This window comes from Palaemon carinicauda, chromosome 5 (genome assembly GCF_036898095.1).
Source record: "Palaemon carinicauda isolate YSFRI2023 chromosome 5, ASM3689809v2, whole genome shotgun sequence".
Classification (NCBI taxonomy): domain Eukaryota; kingdom Metazoa; phylum Arthropoda; class Malacostraca; order Decapoda; family Palaemonidae; genus Palaemon; species Palaemon carinicauda.
The window spans coordinates 74,451,019-74,468,685 of record NC_090729.1 but is presented as its reverse complement, the minus strand read 5'-3'; the positions used below and the strand labels follow the sequence as shown (position 1 = coordinate 74,468,685).

Sequence of the window (17,667 nt, the reverse complement as noted above, 5' to 3'; positions counted from 1 at the left end):
ATTTTGTCCAAAGGAACGGCACCCATCTCCGAGATGTAGGGTTTGCCGTTTAAGATCGGCATAAACTCCACAAACCTCCAGGGATTGGTTTTAGAGCATGTCGGAAGGTCTTGGTCTCTGGGTCGTTTGTATGACCCCTTTTCATCTGGTTTGCGAAGGTTTTCTATTAGACCTATCATTTGGGCCCATAATTGGTCCAATCCATCTAGTAGAGGGGTAGGGGGTGAAGATGTCGATGTCAATGGCTCTAGAGCCAGCACAGACGGAAACAATTCCGACACAACATTCTCCCCCTCTTCCCGTGGGGGCTTCCTGCCCTCCGTCCCAAAGGCTATCTGGCCGCAGGGAGGTGTGAATTGTGCCTGGGGCACCACTATTTCCTTACTTGCTTTCGGGAATAGTAGGTTACGCATCCTATCATTAGGTAGGTATGGTCCCAGAGAGATTTTCTGGAAGCCTCTTGGGATTCCCGAAACCTTCGGACATTAAGGTCCGCCACATATTGAAAACCTGCGGGTTCCAATAATGCAGGGATTCAGAAATAATATTGCAGGGGGCATGAAACCTGCATGTATTATGACCGTAAAAACACTTACTCTTGATATTGCAGAAGACTGCAACACATGTCATCTGGGGTTCCTCCTGTAAGGAAAGGAAAGCAGAATGAGTATACAATTGATTATCTCACTGATAAGCAATATATAAAAGTCATCTTTTAACAAAATAGCTTAGGATAGTAAGCTAGAAAGGAATAGTGGGAGACACATACTTGTGTATCCCCTGCAAGCAAATGCTGTTACCTCCCCTCAGTATTAATTATAAGGAGATTCCTCTATCAAGGGAACTCCAACTAAAGGGTTCTAACCCCTAGGGATAGATAAGTGTACGAGTCACTGCCCCTTTTTATTCTTAACACTGTGGGGTAAGGATGACTGATTTCTAATCAGAGTATTGAAGGAATTCTATTCTTTCAATATAGGAACGGTACCAGCAGAAGCTCACACAAGGGTACCCAAGATATGTTAGAAATAACTACTGTATAATCATACTATAGTTTTCTGTTTGCAGTATATACTATATTGCAAATTACTGGCTACTGTATACAGTAATTATATATAATGTAGTTCAGCCAGTGTGCTGCCTTTGTGGCAAGCATCTGACGGCAAGCATTTGACGGCAAGCATCTGACGGCACGGTCCAGCCGGCATGACGCCAACTGGACTAGGAAATATAAAAGACATATATTTGTGTATCCTACCCAGCCTATTTGCTGTGACCTCCCTTACAATATTAAATCATAGAGTTTCCTGATCAGGGAGAGTAAAGGATAAGGGTTCTACCCATTAAGGGTTAGAAGTGTAATACCACCAGCCCTTTAAAAAATCTAATATTATAGGGTGATATGAAAACTAATTTCTAATCAGAATATTGAAGAAATTCTATTCTTTCAATATAGGATTGGTCTCAACAAACACCCGGGCAAGGATACCCAAGATACTGTATATTGGAAAATAACTACTAGTATATATACAGTAGTTTTTCTATCTGCAGTATATCCTATACTGTACTGCAAATATACTGACTACCTGTATAAACATATACTATAATTCAGCCGGCATAGCTAATTCCTGCCGGCACAGCCAGCATGCTAGCTAAGAGAGAGAGACAGCATGGAGCGAAGGCTCCCTTATTACTGTGTATGTACACAGTAATTAAGGATGTAAAAGTCTAATTTACTGCCTTTCTCCAGAAAGAAGGTTCAAATGGAAGGGGAGAATGTAACATTCAGGCATCAATCCAGCCACAGTACTATCACCGGCAAGGTCCAGCCGCCATGCAGCCGGCAGGCTAGTATCCGGCAGCACTAGTACAGTCAGCGTGCTGACGGCTGAGTCAGCACCTATCTATGCCGGCCTAGAGCAATACCCCGACAACAGAACTTGTGGCCAGCAGTCCAAGAGAGAAGTGAAGAACCTTGGTGACAGAAGAGACTTCCCACCCACAGCCATAATGGCTACAGGCAGCCGTCAGCCGCCGAGATGACATGGCTACCACCAGCATGCATAGCCGCCGGCAACCGTCATAGCCGCCGACAGTTTGTAAAACACATGGTCGCCAGCAGCCAACATGGCTCCCTGCAGCTGGCATAGCTGTCCGGAGAGGGAGTCTGGCCCCCGCAACCCACCAGCAACGGTGAGGTTGCAGGACGACGGCTCAAAGAAAGACAATGGCTCGGCCATCATAAAAGAACAGAGGTGTGAGGTGTGGAGGGAGCCGGCAAGGTTGCCGGACCTACGCACCCTTAAGAAACTCTGTTTCAGTATCAGCGCCATCCTAGGCGGCAAGAGAATCTTTTATTCTCCAGCCTAGGGTCTGCCAATACAGTTACGGGGACGGCAGCAGTGCCGCCTCCTCTCAACATCCTAGGCCTCAGATGTGTACTACTCTTCAGCCTAGGGTCTTCGAGCACAGGACTAGTCTACAAGGCCACAGGGAGAAGGCGGCATCATACAACCACTTCAGGTGTAGCCTAGGGAGGGCTAGCCTCCTATGTCGACAGCCTAGCCGGCAGGGGAATGACTATTCACCCTGCCGGCTGACTGTCGGCACAAGACTAAATACTATGAGGTTCAGACCGAATCCCAAAACCTGCCATCTGCTATTAAGGGACGAGACAGAAAACACTATGCTAGTCATGCCTGGATCAAAACTCGAGGCACGACCCACTAGGGTTGTAGCCTAAGGCTACACTCAGAGGGAAGAAAGATTACCCTTAAATCTCTATTAGAGACGAGTATCGGTTATATAATAATTCTAGGAGATATCAATCTCCGATTAATTGATAACCAATACACCAGGGTAACCAGGGAAATGTCAAAAGTATACTATGTTGCCTAGGTTAGGTTACCTAGGCAAGACGAGATCTCGGTTACCTATATCACCAAAACTTTGACATATACGATCGACACAGAAAAGGAAAATTATGCATACAAATATCTTTGCAAGTATAAAAGGCCTAAATAGCTTCCATAATTAAATCATTAATGCTGTTTAAACAGGGAATGTCATTCTACTAACTAAATAACACATGCCTAACGAACGACAGCGCCCATGGCGCCTCCGGTAACAGACCTAGTTCCTAATCACAATAAATTACTCTAATTTCACTGTGACACAGGAGGTAAAATACACATATTGTAAAGATTCAATACTCAACTTTCCAGAGGCGAAAGAAGCTGGAGATTGCATAATAATATACATTTATATATATATATATATATATATATATATATATATATATATATAAATATATATATTTATTTATATATATAATTTTTATATAAATATAGATATATATATATATATATATATATATATATATATATATATATATATATATATAGATATAGATATAGATATAGATATAGATATAGATATATAGATATATAGATATATATAGATATAGATATATATATATATATATATATATATATATATATATATATATATATATATATATATATATATATATATATATATATATATATATATATATATATATATACAGTGAACCCTCGCTACTTCGCGGTTCGACAATCGCGGATTCACCACTTCGCGGGGTTTTCCCATAACCCATATATATATACATATCGCGGATTTTCCGGAAAATTCGAAAAAACCGCGAAATCTGAAGACAACCAAATACGATATTTTGTTACCTGTAATTCCATTAATACTGTAATTAGTAATATCTGTTCTTACTGATTGTTCATTGCATTACATATGATATATAATTCAGCACAGAAAGAAATAAAACACGAAAAGAGAATGTGATCATACGATAATTCAGTACTGTATACAGTACGTAGTAAAATTAAATCGAACATGCAACGCAAATCAGATGCAGTCATACCATATTAGAATGGTGTGTACTGTAATGGATGTGCTTCTTTTCCATGAATCTTTTGTATGTATACGTACGTAGTACAGTACTGCATCCAATAATATTCTTTGTTGCTAAAATCACATTTCGAATAAGTGTAAGAGAGAGAGAGAGAGAGAGAGAGAGAGAGAGAGAGAGAGAGAGAGAGAGAGAGAGAGAGAGAGAGAGAGAGAAAGAGAGAGAGAGAGAGAGAGAAAGAGGCGTAAAATAGCGTACGTAAAGCTGTATTATTATTATTGTTATTATTATTATTATTATTGTTGTTGTTAATAAAATTATTATTGTTATTATTATTATTATTGTTGTTGTTAATAAAATTATTATTGTTATTATTATTATCATTATTATTATTATTATTACTGTACAGTCTTATTATCATTATTTATTATTATTACGGTATTTACTTAATCTACGTACGTTCGGTATGCGCGGGGCATCTTCTATGAGTAGGTAACCAACGCATCATAGTACTGTAAGACGGGTTGTGATTGGTTCAAGCGCTGATAGATGACGAATCAGAACTCAAGTTTTGTTATCTAGCCTGTGATTGGTGTTTTGCCCGCATCTCCTACCCGCAGCATCAAAGTTCTCGCGGGGCTGGATCGTCCACTCTCTGTTACCGCGTATCGCTGAGTAGACGTTCTTAATTGTGTGAATCTGTGCTGTGTGCGACTTTTTTAAGTTGAACTTTTTGTTACTGTAAATCCTACTGTAATGGCTCCCAAGCGTTCTGCTTCTCTTAAGGCTGGTAGTGAGCCTAAACGCCACCGAAGGATGATGACGATAGCTGAGAAGGTTACGCTTCTCGACATGTTAAAAGATGGTAGAAGTTACGCGGCCGCCGGCCGCCATTTTGGCATCAACGAATCTACTGTTCGCTATATCAAGAAGGACGAGGCGAACATTAGAAAGACGGCTGCAATCACCTTTAGCAGATCAGCGAAGCGAGTCGTTACAACGCGTAATAAAACGATCATACGCATGGAAGGTGCTTTAGCTGTGTGGATTGCCGACTGCCGGAAGAAGAACATAGCGTTGGATACGAACACCATCCAAACAATGGCTTTGAGCTTATATGAGAATTTTGCTGCAAAGGAACCTAAAGACGACGATGGCAACCATGCTGAAGATGATGATGATGCAGATGATCCTCAACCAGGGACATCCACTGATTCCCAGCCTCAGAAACGTTTTTCCGCAAGCAAAGGATGGTTCGCGAAGTTTTAGAAACGCTTCGCCCTGAAAAGCGTTTCCCTGCATGGGGAGTCTGCTTCCGCTGACACTGCCGCTGCTGAAACTTACGTGAACCAGACGTTCAAGAATATTATCGCCGAAGGTGGATACAAGCCGGAACAAGTCTTTAATATGGATGAGACTGGCTTGTTTTGGAAGAGAATGCCGTTGCGAACTTTCCTGTTCAAAGAGGAAGCCAAAGCCTCTGGCTTTAAAGCATTCAAGGATCGCGTTACCCTCGTGATGTGTGGCAATGCTGCTGGATTTTTGTTAAAGCCGGGGCTTATTTATAAGTCGAAAAATCCTCGCGCTTTGAAAAATAAAAATAAGAATCTCCTTCCCGTGTACTGGATGCATAATCAAAAAGCATGGATTACGAAGATGCTGACCTCCAACTGGTTCCATCAGTGTTTTATCCCGCAAGTCAGCAAATATCTCTTAGAGAAGGGCTTGCCATTCAAGATCCTTCTCCTTATGGATAACGCTGGTGGACACGCAACTGACCTGTCGCATGAGGGCATTCAGGTTGAGTTCCTGCCACCCAACACCACGTCATTAATTCAACCGATGGACCAGGGGGTTATCAGGGCGTTCAAGGCCCTCTACACGAAGAATACCTTGGCGGACCTCGTTGCGTGTGTGGATGCTGCCCAAGATGACGAGGATGAAGATTTTAACTTGAAGGCGTACTGGCGGCAGTACACCATAGCCACGTGCCTGCAGAATATTCAGAAGGCACTTCAAGAGATGAAACCTGCAACCGTGAATGCGAGCTAGAAGAAGTTGTGGCCCGATATTGTTTACGACGACAAGGGATTTACTCCGTCGGAAATCCAACACTCTGCAATACGGATATCTGTGCAGTTGGCTGCCATAATTGGAGGTGACGGGTTTGGCGACATGACGACTGAAGACGTCGACGAGTTGTTGGACTGCCATTCCCAGCCCCTAACTGACGCAGACCTAGAAGACCTGACGAAATCGGCAAGTGAGGAAGAGAGTGATACCCAGGAAGAGACCCAAGAAAATGTCGAAGAAACGGGCTTAACATTAGAACGGCTTGCCAAGGCCTGCAACCATGCGAAGGAGATGAAAGAAATGTTGCAAGAGTGGGACGAGGATATGGTTCGCTCGATGCAATTCTGCAACAAGATCGATGAAGACATGACTCCCTACAAAATGCTCTTGGATCGAAAAAAGAAGCAGCGGCAACAACTTCCGATCACAATGTTCTTCCAGCCTCGCAAAAAAGAGCCAGTTCCTCCTGCTAGTACGCCTTCGGAAGAAATTGAAGAAGTTTCCCAGGAAGAAGTTGAAGAGGTGTCCCAGGAAAAGACACCTCCGTCTGAAGAGACATAAAATACTATCATTGGCTGCACAGTAGAACACATCATCAGCTTCATCATCATCATTTCTACTGTGCAGCAAATTCATCGCCATCACCATTCAAGTTTTTCTTCAACTTCTTTCGTGGTGAGTACAGTAACAATCTTTATTTTTTACTTTAATATTCTTACTGTACATTCTAAAACTGTATTTGTGCCTGTTTTATAGTTTAGTACTGTACGTACTGTATGCATTAAGTTAAAGGGAAGGTTTTAAAAGTCTACATGTTGTAACCTATCATATTTTTTTTGTTTAAAATTTACATTTACGTACGTAAAACAATCTCTCTCTCTCTCTCTCTCTCTCTCTCTCTCTCTCTCTCTCTCTCTCTCTCTCTCTCTCTCTCTCTCTCTCTCTCTCTCTCTCGTAAATTGTTTTCCTGCTTTGCTACGTACAATACTGTATAATTTATATTTGTAAGGTAACATATTTTGTAAATGCTTTTACTGTAAATACTGTATGTACTGTATCATTATTTATCACTATCATCATGCGCGTTAAATGCCTTGTTTGTTCTGAGCGTGGTTGTTTACTGAGCGTACACGCCGTCGTTTCAGGCGGCGTCATAAAGAAAAACATTTCATTTGGAAGTCCTATGAAAAATACGTAAACTAAAACATTGGTAATAAAAAAATCAACATACAGTACTGTATAATCAATATAATCGATGCAAAAACTAACCTATACATATATGTGTACTGTACACTAAATGAGTTTGTTTCTTCATTATGATCAGAGATGAACGTAAACAAAACATTGGTTGCCATTTTTATCGTGCTTTTTAGGTGTTTAGGAAACGCATGATATAAAATCGCCTTTAATATTTGTGCCTGTTTTAGTTTAGGGTGCTGTAGTACATGCATTAAGTGTTCTGTACATTAAAGGGTGGTTTGTTAACAGTACTACGTACAAGGGAAGGTTTTAAAAGTCCGAATATACATGTTAAATAAATAGGTAAATATGATGTCACTACTTCGCGGATTTTCACCTATCGCGCCCGCGTCTGGAACCTATCTACCGCGATAAACGAGGGTTCACTGTATGTATGTATGTATGTATGTATGTATGTATGTATGTATGTATGTATATATGTATATATGTATATATATATATATATATATATATATATATATATATATATATATATATATATATATATATATATATATATATATATATATATATATATATATATATATATATATAACGGATTTTGAGCAAAGCGAAAAATCTATTTTTGGGTGAGATAGCCATGGCGTCCTGATGGAAGGTTCCTTTTTGGTAGCTTCCTTGGGTATATAAACTACTAGATATTCCCAGAGAATTTAACCACAGGTTATCACAGAATTCTAACTTCTGGAGCGAGTATCCTAAAGGTTTCCCTTTAAGACATCGTATATCAACAGGGGACGCATGTATTAACGCGCCACATAGCTATCTGCACCCCACATAGAGTTAACACTTCGATGTGTAGGAGCGGAGAATAGCTGGGGAGCCGTTCCACAGCTAATCTCGTCCGTGGCTACTTTTGGTACTCGAAACGTAAACAAACGGGCGCCATTGCTAAATGACGTCACGTCCGTCCTCATCCTGAAGCCAGTTGTTTGCCGATCACCATGATACAGCAGGACAGGGTGGGACCTGAAAGGCTGGACGAAGTAGCAGGGAGGGTCCATCAGGACGCCATGGCTATCTCACCAAAAAATAGATTTTTCGCTTCGCTCAAAATCCGTTTTTTGGGCTCAAGCCATGGCGTCCTGATGGAAGAATACCAGAGAATCAATGTATCGTGGTAGATTTTCCCCTTTTAGTGTAAGTGCCGAGGGCTTTGAATAGAGTAAGCATGGTAATCTTGATAGAGGTACCGTGGGGCTGAAACTCCCTGCCCCCCTTGGCAGAGAAGTCCCAACAGACCATGCTGAGGATCAAAGTGGTTCTTGAAGGGCTACCCACCTTGCAGGGAGAACGTGAAGAACTCGGAGACAAGACAGAATGGTTGCTATTCGTATAGGAACATTCTCAAAAAACAGACAAGTGGTGGTTAGGCACTGTATATTGTAAAGGAGAACAGTTTGGTCTCGAAGGTATAGCGCAAGTAAGTATTCAGTTAGGAATATTACATAGCATGGGTGAGTATATAATATGGATTGAACCAATTATCTTCTTCTGTTTTATAGAGGAAAAAGGGGAAGGATAATGAAACTATGACAACCATGTATTTCATAGTATAAGTAGGAGCGGATTGAGACGCACAAGTAAATAAAATAGAAATTTTATTTCACAATTGCAGAATATGGTAATAAATGGAATAAGGGATGTAAAGGTATTCACAATAAAATTATAATGTACATAGTAATGAAAGACTTCGCTCTTGAATCTGAAAGAAAATTTCAAATTATTAGAAAGCACGGGTTCCAGAGGAACATTAGTCTTTTAAAAGAAAAACACATCATGCACTAGGCATACGGCACTCATGTGACGACTATGACATTTCACCTGAGAGAAGAACAGTCTATGAAAAACACTAAGTGTCTTTGAATTCACTACGTATCACGCGAGGGTCAACATAGGCACCCGAGGAGTTAGAGTCCCAAGTAAATCACTGTTCTATGCAGAGTTAGGTGCAGGTTTCATAACACTACCTGCGGCTACCACGAAATGTTTGACTTCATGCACTTGTTTCGCGTAATGCTTGAAGAAAACACGCGAGGATTTCCAGCCTGTGAAACTCTTGAGGCTTTCGAAATCCATACTCTGAAAGAAATTCAGAGACGATGCGACTTTTCTAGGATCATGAACTGCGGGTGTACTGTCAGGATCCGCTCTGCGAATGAAGTAGGTGATCTTCGCTCTTAGTTGTTTCTGTGACAGGTCGCTGCCCGATGTTTCTCCTTTGAAGAGTTGGCCTCCACCAAAGTCAGAAGTTCTACGAAGATAGACCTTGAGGCTCTCTACTGGACATAGAGAGGCATCTTCTTTCAGGGGGCAGATTCTCCAAGGGCCCCATCTTTTGGTGGGTAGTTCGTTTTTAGCGAGAAACGTCGGATCCGGGACGAGGGTAAGGTCTCCTGAGTCTGTAAACAGAATGTGACCCTCGTCCCTTGATAATGCCACTATTTCGCTGACTCGAGCTCCTGAAGCAAGAGCAAAAAGAAATATAACCTTTTGAGTCAGATCCTTGAGAGGGCACGAATCGTTGTCCAAACTGGAGGCAAAATGGAGCACCTTGTCCAGAGACCAGGAGATAGGTTTTGGTGGGGGTGCTGGGCGTAGACGAGCGCATGCCTTCGGCAGTTTATTGAAGATGTCGCTGGACAGATCAATCTGGAAGGCGTACATTAGTGGTCTAGTCAAGGCCGATTTGCAAGTAGAAATCGTGTTGGCTGCTAAGCCCTGTCCATGAAGGTGAATGAAGGACATACAAAAATCGATGGTGATTTCCGTAGGATTTTTTGCCTTGACGAATGAGACCCATTTTCTCCAGGATGATTCGTATTGCCGTCGTGTGGATTCGGTCTTGTATTCCTCGAGGAAGTCTAGACTTTTCTTTGAGATCCCAAACCTTTTCTTCACGGCTAGGGAGAGAAAATCATGAGATGAAGGTCCCTGACTTTCGATGATGAAGCGAAGACATTCGACTTCTGTACTTGCTGGAAGAGAACTGGGCCCGGGAGAGGGATCAGCGTGGGTTGTAGCTCCAGGACTAGGGGGTACCAGTTGCTCCGGGGCTACTTGGGAGCCACTAGGGCCGCTGTTCCTTTGAAGGTTCTTAGTTTGGAGAGGACTTTTAGCAGAAGGTTGGTGGGAGGGAACAGGTAGATCCTGGACCATCTGTTCCAATCCAGTGACATGGCGTCCACTGCTTCTGCCTTGGGGTCCTCGTACGGGGCCACATATCGAGGAAGTTGATTGTTGTCGCTCGTTGCGAAGAGATCGATCTGGAGTTCTGGGACTTGGTGAGAGATGAAGGAGAAGGATCTTGCGTCTAGAGACCATTCCAACTCTATCGGGCTTGTTCGAGATAGAGCGTCCGCCGTCACGTTGCGGAATCCTTGTAGGTGAACTGCAGACAGGTGCCATTTCTTCTTCTCTGCCAGACGGAAGATTGTTAGAAGCACCTGATTTATCTGGGGCGATCTTGAGCCTTGGCGATTGAGACATCGAACTACCACCGAGTTGTCCAGGGTCAGACGAATATGGATCGAGGGAGGCGGGGAGAGTTTCTTCAGAGTTAGAAGGACCGCCATGGCCTCCAAGATGTTGATGTGAAACGTCTTGAATAGGGGAGACCATGTTCCTTGAGCCTGTTTTTGGTGGGAGTGACCTCCCCAACCCTCCAGCGAAGCGTCCGTGTGGATGTTGAGTGATGGAGGTGGGTGTTGAAGAGGGATGGATCTTTTCAGGGCCTTTGCTTCCGACCACGGCTTTAGGAGCAGCCGAAGTCTGTTTGGGAGCCGTCTCTTGAGGTCTCTTCGAGCGATGGATGCGGAACGTCTCCAGACTCCCGCGGCATCCTTTAGCTGTGCACGTAGCACTGGGTTTGTCACTGAGGCGAACTGTAGAGAGCCTAGAACTCGTTCCTGCTGACGTCTTGAGATCCGTTTGGATTTCAGCAGTCGCTTGACAGACCCTGCTATTTCCTTCCTTTTCTTCTGGGGGATGGAAAGGCAGCGTGACTGAAGGTTCCACTGGATTCCTAACCCTTGGAACTTCTGAGCTGGAGAGAGGCGAGATTTCTTCGCGTTTATCTTGAATCCCAGGTGTTCTAGGAACTGGGTAACTTTGTTGCAGGATCTTAAACAATCCTCGGGCGATGGAGCCCAGACCAGCCAGTCGTCGAGGTAGGCCATCACCTGGACGACTCGGAGGCGAAGCTGTTGAACGATGGCGTCTGCCAGCTTTGTGAAGATCCGAGGGGCCACGTTGAGGCCGAAGGGCATGGCCCTGAAGGCGTAGCTTTTCCTTTGGAGTCGAAATCCTAGGTAGGAGGAAGCGTGGTGGTTCATTGGAACGTGCCAGTAGGCATCCGCCAGGTCTATGGAGACCGTGTAGGAACCTTGAGGCAGAAGGGTCCTTATCTGTTGAAGAGTCAGCATCTTGAACTTGTTGTTCGCTATGAACTTGTTGAGGGGGGATAAGTCTAGAATGACTCCGAGTTTGTCGGAGTCCTTCTTGGGGACGCAAAACAGTCTCCCTTGGAACCTGGTTGACTTTACCCTCCTTATCACCTTCTTGTTCAAGAGATCTAGGACATATTCTTCCAGAAGGGGGGTTGATTGTTGGAAGAATTGCTGGAAGGTTGGGGGTGGTTGAGTCCAACTCCAGCCTAGACCCTTCTTGACGATGCTGTGTGCCCAGGGATCGAAGGTCCAACGATCCTGGAATTGGCAGAGTCTTCCTCCCACCGGAAGCACTTCATTGCTTCTGGTGTCCCGAGGGTTTACTGCCTCGGCCGCTAGCTCCCCTTCCTCCTCTGCCTCTGGAGGGACAGCGAGATGCGTCTCTGCCTGCACCTCTGTTTGAGCCTCTACCTTTGGGACGAAAGGTAGTTGACTGTTGCTCAAAAGCAGGGGTGAAAACCGGCGACTGTGACAAGACCGGTTGGGAGACCAGCTGAAAGGTCTGCTGTGGCTGAGCTGCCACTTGGGGAGTAGCGGATCCCGGAAACTGCCGTCTCTGTTGACGTTGCTGGGGTTTCGGCTTGGAGGATTTCCTCTTAGGCTGAGGGCCGTCGTCCTGAGAGGATTTCCTTTTCTTCGACATGCCCCACTTGTGGAGAAGGTTCCTGTTCTCCGTGGCGGCCTTGTCGGTGATCTCTTTCACAAGGGAGGAGGGAAAGAGGTGCTTACCCCAGATGTTGGAGGAAATCAGCCTCCGGGGTTCGTGTCTCACTGTGGCACTGGAGAACACGAATTCACGACAGGCTCTACGAGCCTTCATGAAGCTGTACAGGTCTTTTACTACGGTCGCCAAATGTGTTTTGGCGAGCACCATGTAGTAGTCAGGGACTCTAGTGTCACCGGCCATGACGTCGAGCTGTACCTGGAGGGACATGGATGCGGCGAGCCTTTCCTTCGTGTCATGTTCCCGACGAAGGAGATGGTCATTAAGTTTCGGGAGGTCTTCGTTAAACTGACGGCCAGCTACGTCTAGTTTCCCTACCACGAATGTATGCTGGACATCTTTCCAGTGTCGAACATCGGGGGGAGTAATCAGGGAGAAGGGTCTGCACTCCTCCAGTGCAGGGCAAGGTTTTCCTTCTTCCACTGCCTTGTGTACCGCAGCGAAGGCCTTTTCCATGAAGGGGAGGGTCGCATCGTCTGGTGTGACGTAGGTAGGGTGCTTCTTGCTAAGCGCCGGAAGTTTTGAGCAGGTAAAACCCCTACTTTTTACAGTATTGGCCAGCATAGCCTGGGCCTTCGGGAGATCGAACACAATCACCTCCTTCGGTTCGGTCTCTTCTTTAGAGGCAGGTTCGGATCGAAGTCGGACGTAACAGTCCGGATAAGCCTCAAAATTCGGGAAGAATTCCACTTTTTCCAGGACAATCGAGCCGATCTTCTCACTGATGAAGATCCTGCCTGTTGTAATTGGCATGTGCTCGGCATACCTCCAGGGGTTGGCGTCCGAGCATGCCGGGAGGTCCTTAACCGAAATCCTTTTCGGCTGCTTTGAACTTCCCATGGTCCTGATGTATTCGTGTGTCTCACGGAGTTTCTTGTCCATGAGAGCTTCGAGCATTCGGAACATCTCCTGGGCGCTGGATGGGATGGGGTCCGGGGTAGCGGAGGTAGACGGGAGTGATACGTCCGTCAGTGTAGGAGTCGGTGTGGGGGTGGAAGGTGGAGCGACCTCCTGCTCCGACTCAGTGTATTCCACTTGGTCTTCCTCATAGTCCAGTTCTTCGGCCATGAGGTTCCTCTCCGTGTTCTCCGACACTTCCGACATACGTTCCGCGTTATCGGTATCCAGACGGCACTCGTGCATGGACTGGGCCATGACTACATCAGGTTCCACCATTATCTGGATGGTGGGGATCTGATCCTTGGGGACCACAGAGTCTGGGGATGCCTCCGGGAAAAGCAAGGCCCTCAAGTCTTCGGTGGCAAGGTATGGTCCGGTGGCGTTCTTTTGGAAGCCACGCACCCACTTGCGTAGCTTCTCTCGAGAAGCGTCCTTAACCTCCGCTGAGGGAGGATTATTGAACGCCTCGACCAGGCGGTCCTTGCAGACTGTACAGTTCCGCGGGTCCCAAAACTTCAGATCGCCTTTCTTGTTGGCGCAAGGGGCGTGGGTCCTACACGCCGTGTGCCCGTAGAAGTGCGGGCGCTTCACTCTACAGAAGCCGTGGTCGCATTTCACGTACTCCTCCTGTAAGAGAAAGAGAACATGAGTATGGGGAAGTCATATTAATGACTTATATTCTAAAGTTAAATATTAAAAGGTTAATTTTCAACTTAATCTCAAGTGATATAAACATTGTGATGTTTGAGAATGGAGCGGGAAATGAAGTAGATAGACACATACTCCGTGTAACCCGCCCGGCTGGTTACCGTAACCTTATCCATAGGCAATTTGTTTGTGACCGAGGACACAAGGCAGAATTCTTCATAGATTGCCAGGGAGGCAAGGGGAATTCTAGTAGGAATTACCAAGGATATAAATCTGGGACTGAGACCACTCAGACCATTGAATTGGGGATGTAGAAGACCCCATAGGGTAACGGTTTCCGGCAACCAGCCGTGCTAAGATACACACAGCATGCTGGAAAATTGTGATATGCAAGAAGACAGCACAGCTACTAATTGAACGGTAAGACAATACCTATCTATTTATGTAGTCAAACCATCTGGTTGCAAGGTAGGGCTATCAGCATGTGTTGATAGCTAGAAGGGGTGCAAGTCTCTTGGCGCCTCCGGAATGCACCGGCAGACCGGCGGCACGCCGGAGGCCGCTCCAGCAGAGTTTCTGGCATTAGGGAAGACAAATAGAGAAGTCAGGAGTAATGCCAGGATGGCGGCCGCCAGTACAACGGCAGCACGCCGGCGGGAGGCGGCGGCTCCGGCAGCCGAAGGTTACCGGCTTGGTGACAGGGACAAGGATGAGCTATAGCAGAACCGGACCGCCGGCAATGGATGCCGGCACTCCAGGGGCTGGTCCGATGGACGGACGACCGAAGCTAGGAGGTATGAGGGTAGGCCATCGGCTGTACGCCGACGGGAGGCGGCAGCCCCCCGGCACACGGAGGACTGTCGGCCACAGGGGGCAAGGAAGGTGTCACCAAGGGGAGAGGTCGGTATCGCCGACAGTAGAGGCGGCAAGGGACCGGCACCAGGACTGAAAGAGACAGAAGGAGGGATGTAGGGGTACGGACACGAACCCCAAGGTATCCCACCTGAATGGGTGTACCCATGATAGTGGCTAGCCCTATCACCCAGTGGCAGGGGGCCGCAGGCGGCCGGGAGCCAGTGTAGCCCAAGGGAGGGCTAGGGAACACCCAAGAGGGGGGAGAACCCCTGCGGACAAAACGCATCCAGTGGCTAACCCCATAGGACACTATGAAGGGTATATGTACCAGAGCGGACTGCACACAGGGACTCAAGGTAGCCCTATCACTCCACCCTAAGGAGGAGTTGTAGGACAGGGGACAGATGGGTATAGGTTAACCTAAGTATAGGCTAGGCCATACAAGAGATAGGTGGGGAGGGGAGAAGAAGAAGGGTCTTCCATAGGGGAGGTTCTGTACCAAAGCGGCCACCAAAGAAGGGAGGACACTCCCTAGCCTAAGGTAGGCAGCCTGGCTGAGAACGGTGCATGGGTACCGTTTCAAGCAAGGCACAGAACTAACACCCCCCAAGCCTAACCTAGAGCAGGGATGTTACACCCTGAACCAGGAAGGTTGGAAGACGTATCGCAATTGCAGGGAAGGTCAGGTAACCTAGCCTCAGCAATAGAGGAAGGGCAGGCCGTTCCTCATTCTCGGACGCAACCCTAAGGGGGGATCATTCCCTTAGGGAGGACAGAGAAGCGATAAGTACTCTAGTATGAGCTTGATCCCCTTACGTGGTAGGGGGAGCAAGGCTACACAGAGGGAATGCCCTAAGGCAGGGGGTGAAGGGAGCATATAGGGGTCCTACGTTTAGGTTAGGTTAGAAAGGCACACTATCAAACCTAACCCCTATATGGTCCCTGAAGGCGAAAACACTTGCATCACAGTAAACAGTATCATAAAATAATGCCACTATCTTCATAACTAAACCTAGGATCACTGAAATATATCATGCATGAACACTGATGATAGGCGCTCTGGCCTAGGGGCTAGGCTAGCGAACTGGTATGGGGTCAGGCGATGACCGATAAAAGAGCGTCAAAACACGATATATAAAGTTCCTAGCTATGAAGACTAAATAACTAATAGTATCGATTAGTTAATAAGGCCGGAGAAGCTGTTGAGGCTAGCTAAATAAGGCATGCAAAACAACAGCGACGCCATAAAATGGCGGGTCCGGTAGCAGCACAGCTCTGCCAAAAAACATAAAATATCTCGAAAAGTAAAAGTTACTTTACGGTCAGAGCTTATTTAAACAATACTGGAACCTTGTACTCAACTTTCCAGAAGAAGGCGAGGCCGAGGGTAGAGACATGGCTAAGATGCAAGTCGATAAAGTAAGCACAGGGAAAATCCGTCTTAGTAAGGCAAGCTACTATGCGAAGGATGAGGACGGACGTGACGTCATTTAGCAATGGCGCCCGTTTGTTTACGTTTCGAGTACCAAAAGTAGCCACGGACGAGATTAGCTGTGGAACGGCTCCCCAGCTATTCTCCGCTCCTACACATCGAAGTGTTAACTCTATGTGGGGTGCAGATAGCTATGTGGCGCGTTAATACATGCGTCCCCTGTTGATATACGATGTCTTAAAGGGAAACCTTTAGGATACTCGCTCCAGAAGTTAGAATTCTGTGATAACCTGTGGTTAAATTCTCTGGGAATATCTAGTAGATTATATACCCAAGGAAGCTACCAAAAAGGAACCTTCCATCAGGACGCCATGGCTTGAGCCCAAAAATATATATATATATATATATATATATATATATATATATATATATATATATATATATATATATATATATATATATATATATATATATATATATTTATATATACTGTATATATATATATATATATATGTTTATATATATATACAAATATATATAAATATACTGTATATATATATATATATATATATATATATATATATATATATATATATATATATATATATATATATATATATATATATATATATATATATATATCTATCTAAAACGGAATTTGAGCAAAGCGAAAAATCTATTTTTGGGTGAGATAGCCACGTCGTCCTGATGGAAGGTTCCTTTCAGTAGCTTCCAAGGGTATATTTGACTACAGTGATATTCCCGGAGAATTTAACGAAGGGTCTCCAGAATTCTAACTCCTGGCGTGAATATCCTTAAAGTTTCCTTTTAGGATATCGCATAATATCAGAGGACGTATTCTTGACACGCCACATAGCAATCTGCACCCCGCATAGCGTTTACGCTTCGAGGGGAAAAGTGGCAAAATAAAAGAGCTGCCGATACAAAATTCTCCTCCTCCGTTACTGTTTGAGTACTCAGATGACGTTATATCCGTTGGTCATCTTTATTCCTTTGTAGCGTTAAGCCAGTACTTTAGATACAGCAATAACAGGAGGGAGCCTGCCAAGACCTTTCATGGAAAGGAGGGCGGGTCCATCAGGACGACATGGCTATCTCACCCAAAAATAGATTTTTCGCTTCGCTCAAAATCCGTTTTTTTGGCTCAGGCCATGTCGTCCTCATGGAAGTTTACCAGAGCATTAATGTATCGTGGATTTTCCCAGTTTGTGCCTTTCGACTTCAAAACGATATTTCCATGGTCCTATAGACCTAAGAGACCTATGACATAACTGTTATATGTCATTTCTGCTAATTATATACTATGTTAGTGCTTCCTGCCCCCTACAGGGAAGAGTCAAACTAGACTTGGAAAAAGTCTCGAAGTTGCATATTTTATGTAACCCACCTACCATTCAAAATGGAC

The 17,667-nt window shown here is 45.0% G+C and overlaps 1 protein-coding gene across 6 annotated transcripts in view; it reads right to left on the bottom strand.

Annotated features, from left to right (window-relative positions):
- Snx21 (Sorting nexin 21) overlaps positions 1-17,667 on the bottom strand; it is a 435,957-nt gene that overhangs the window by 223,707 nt on the left and 194,583 nt on the right. The window lies entirely within an intron of this gene.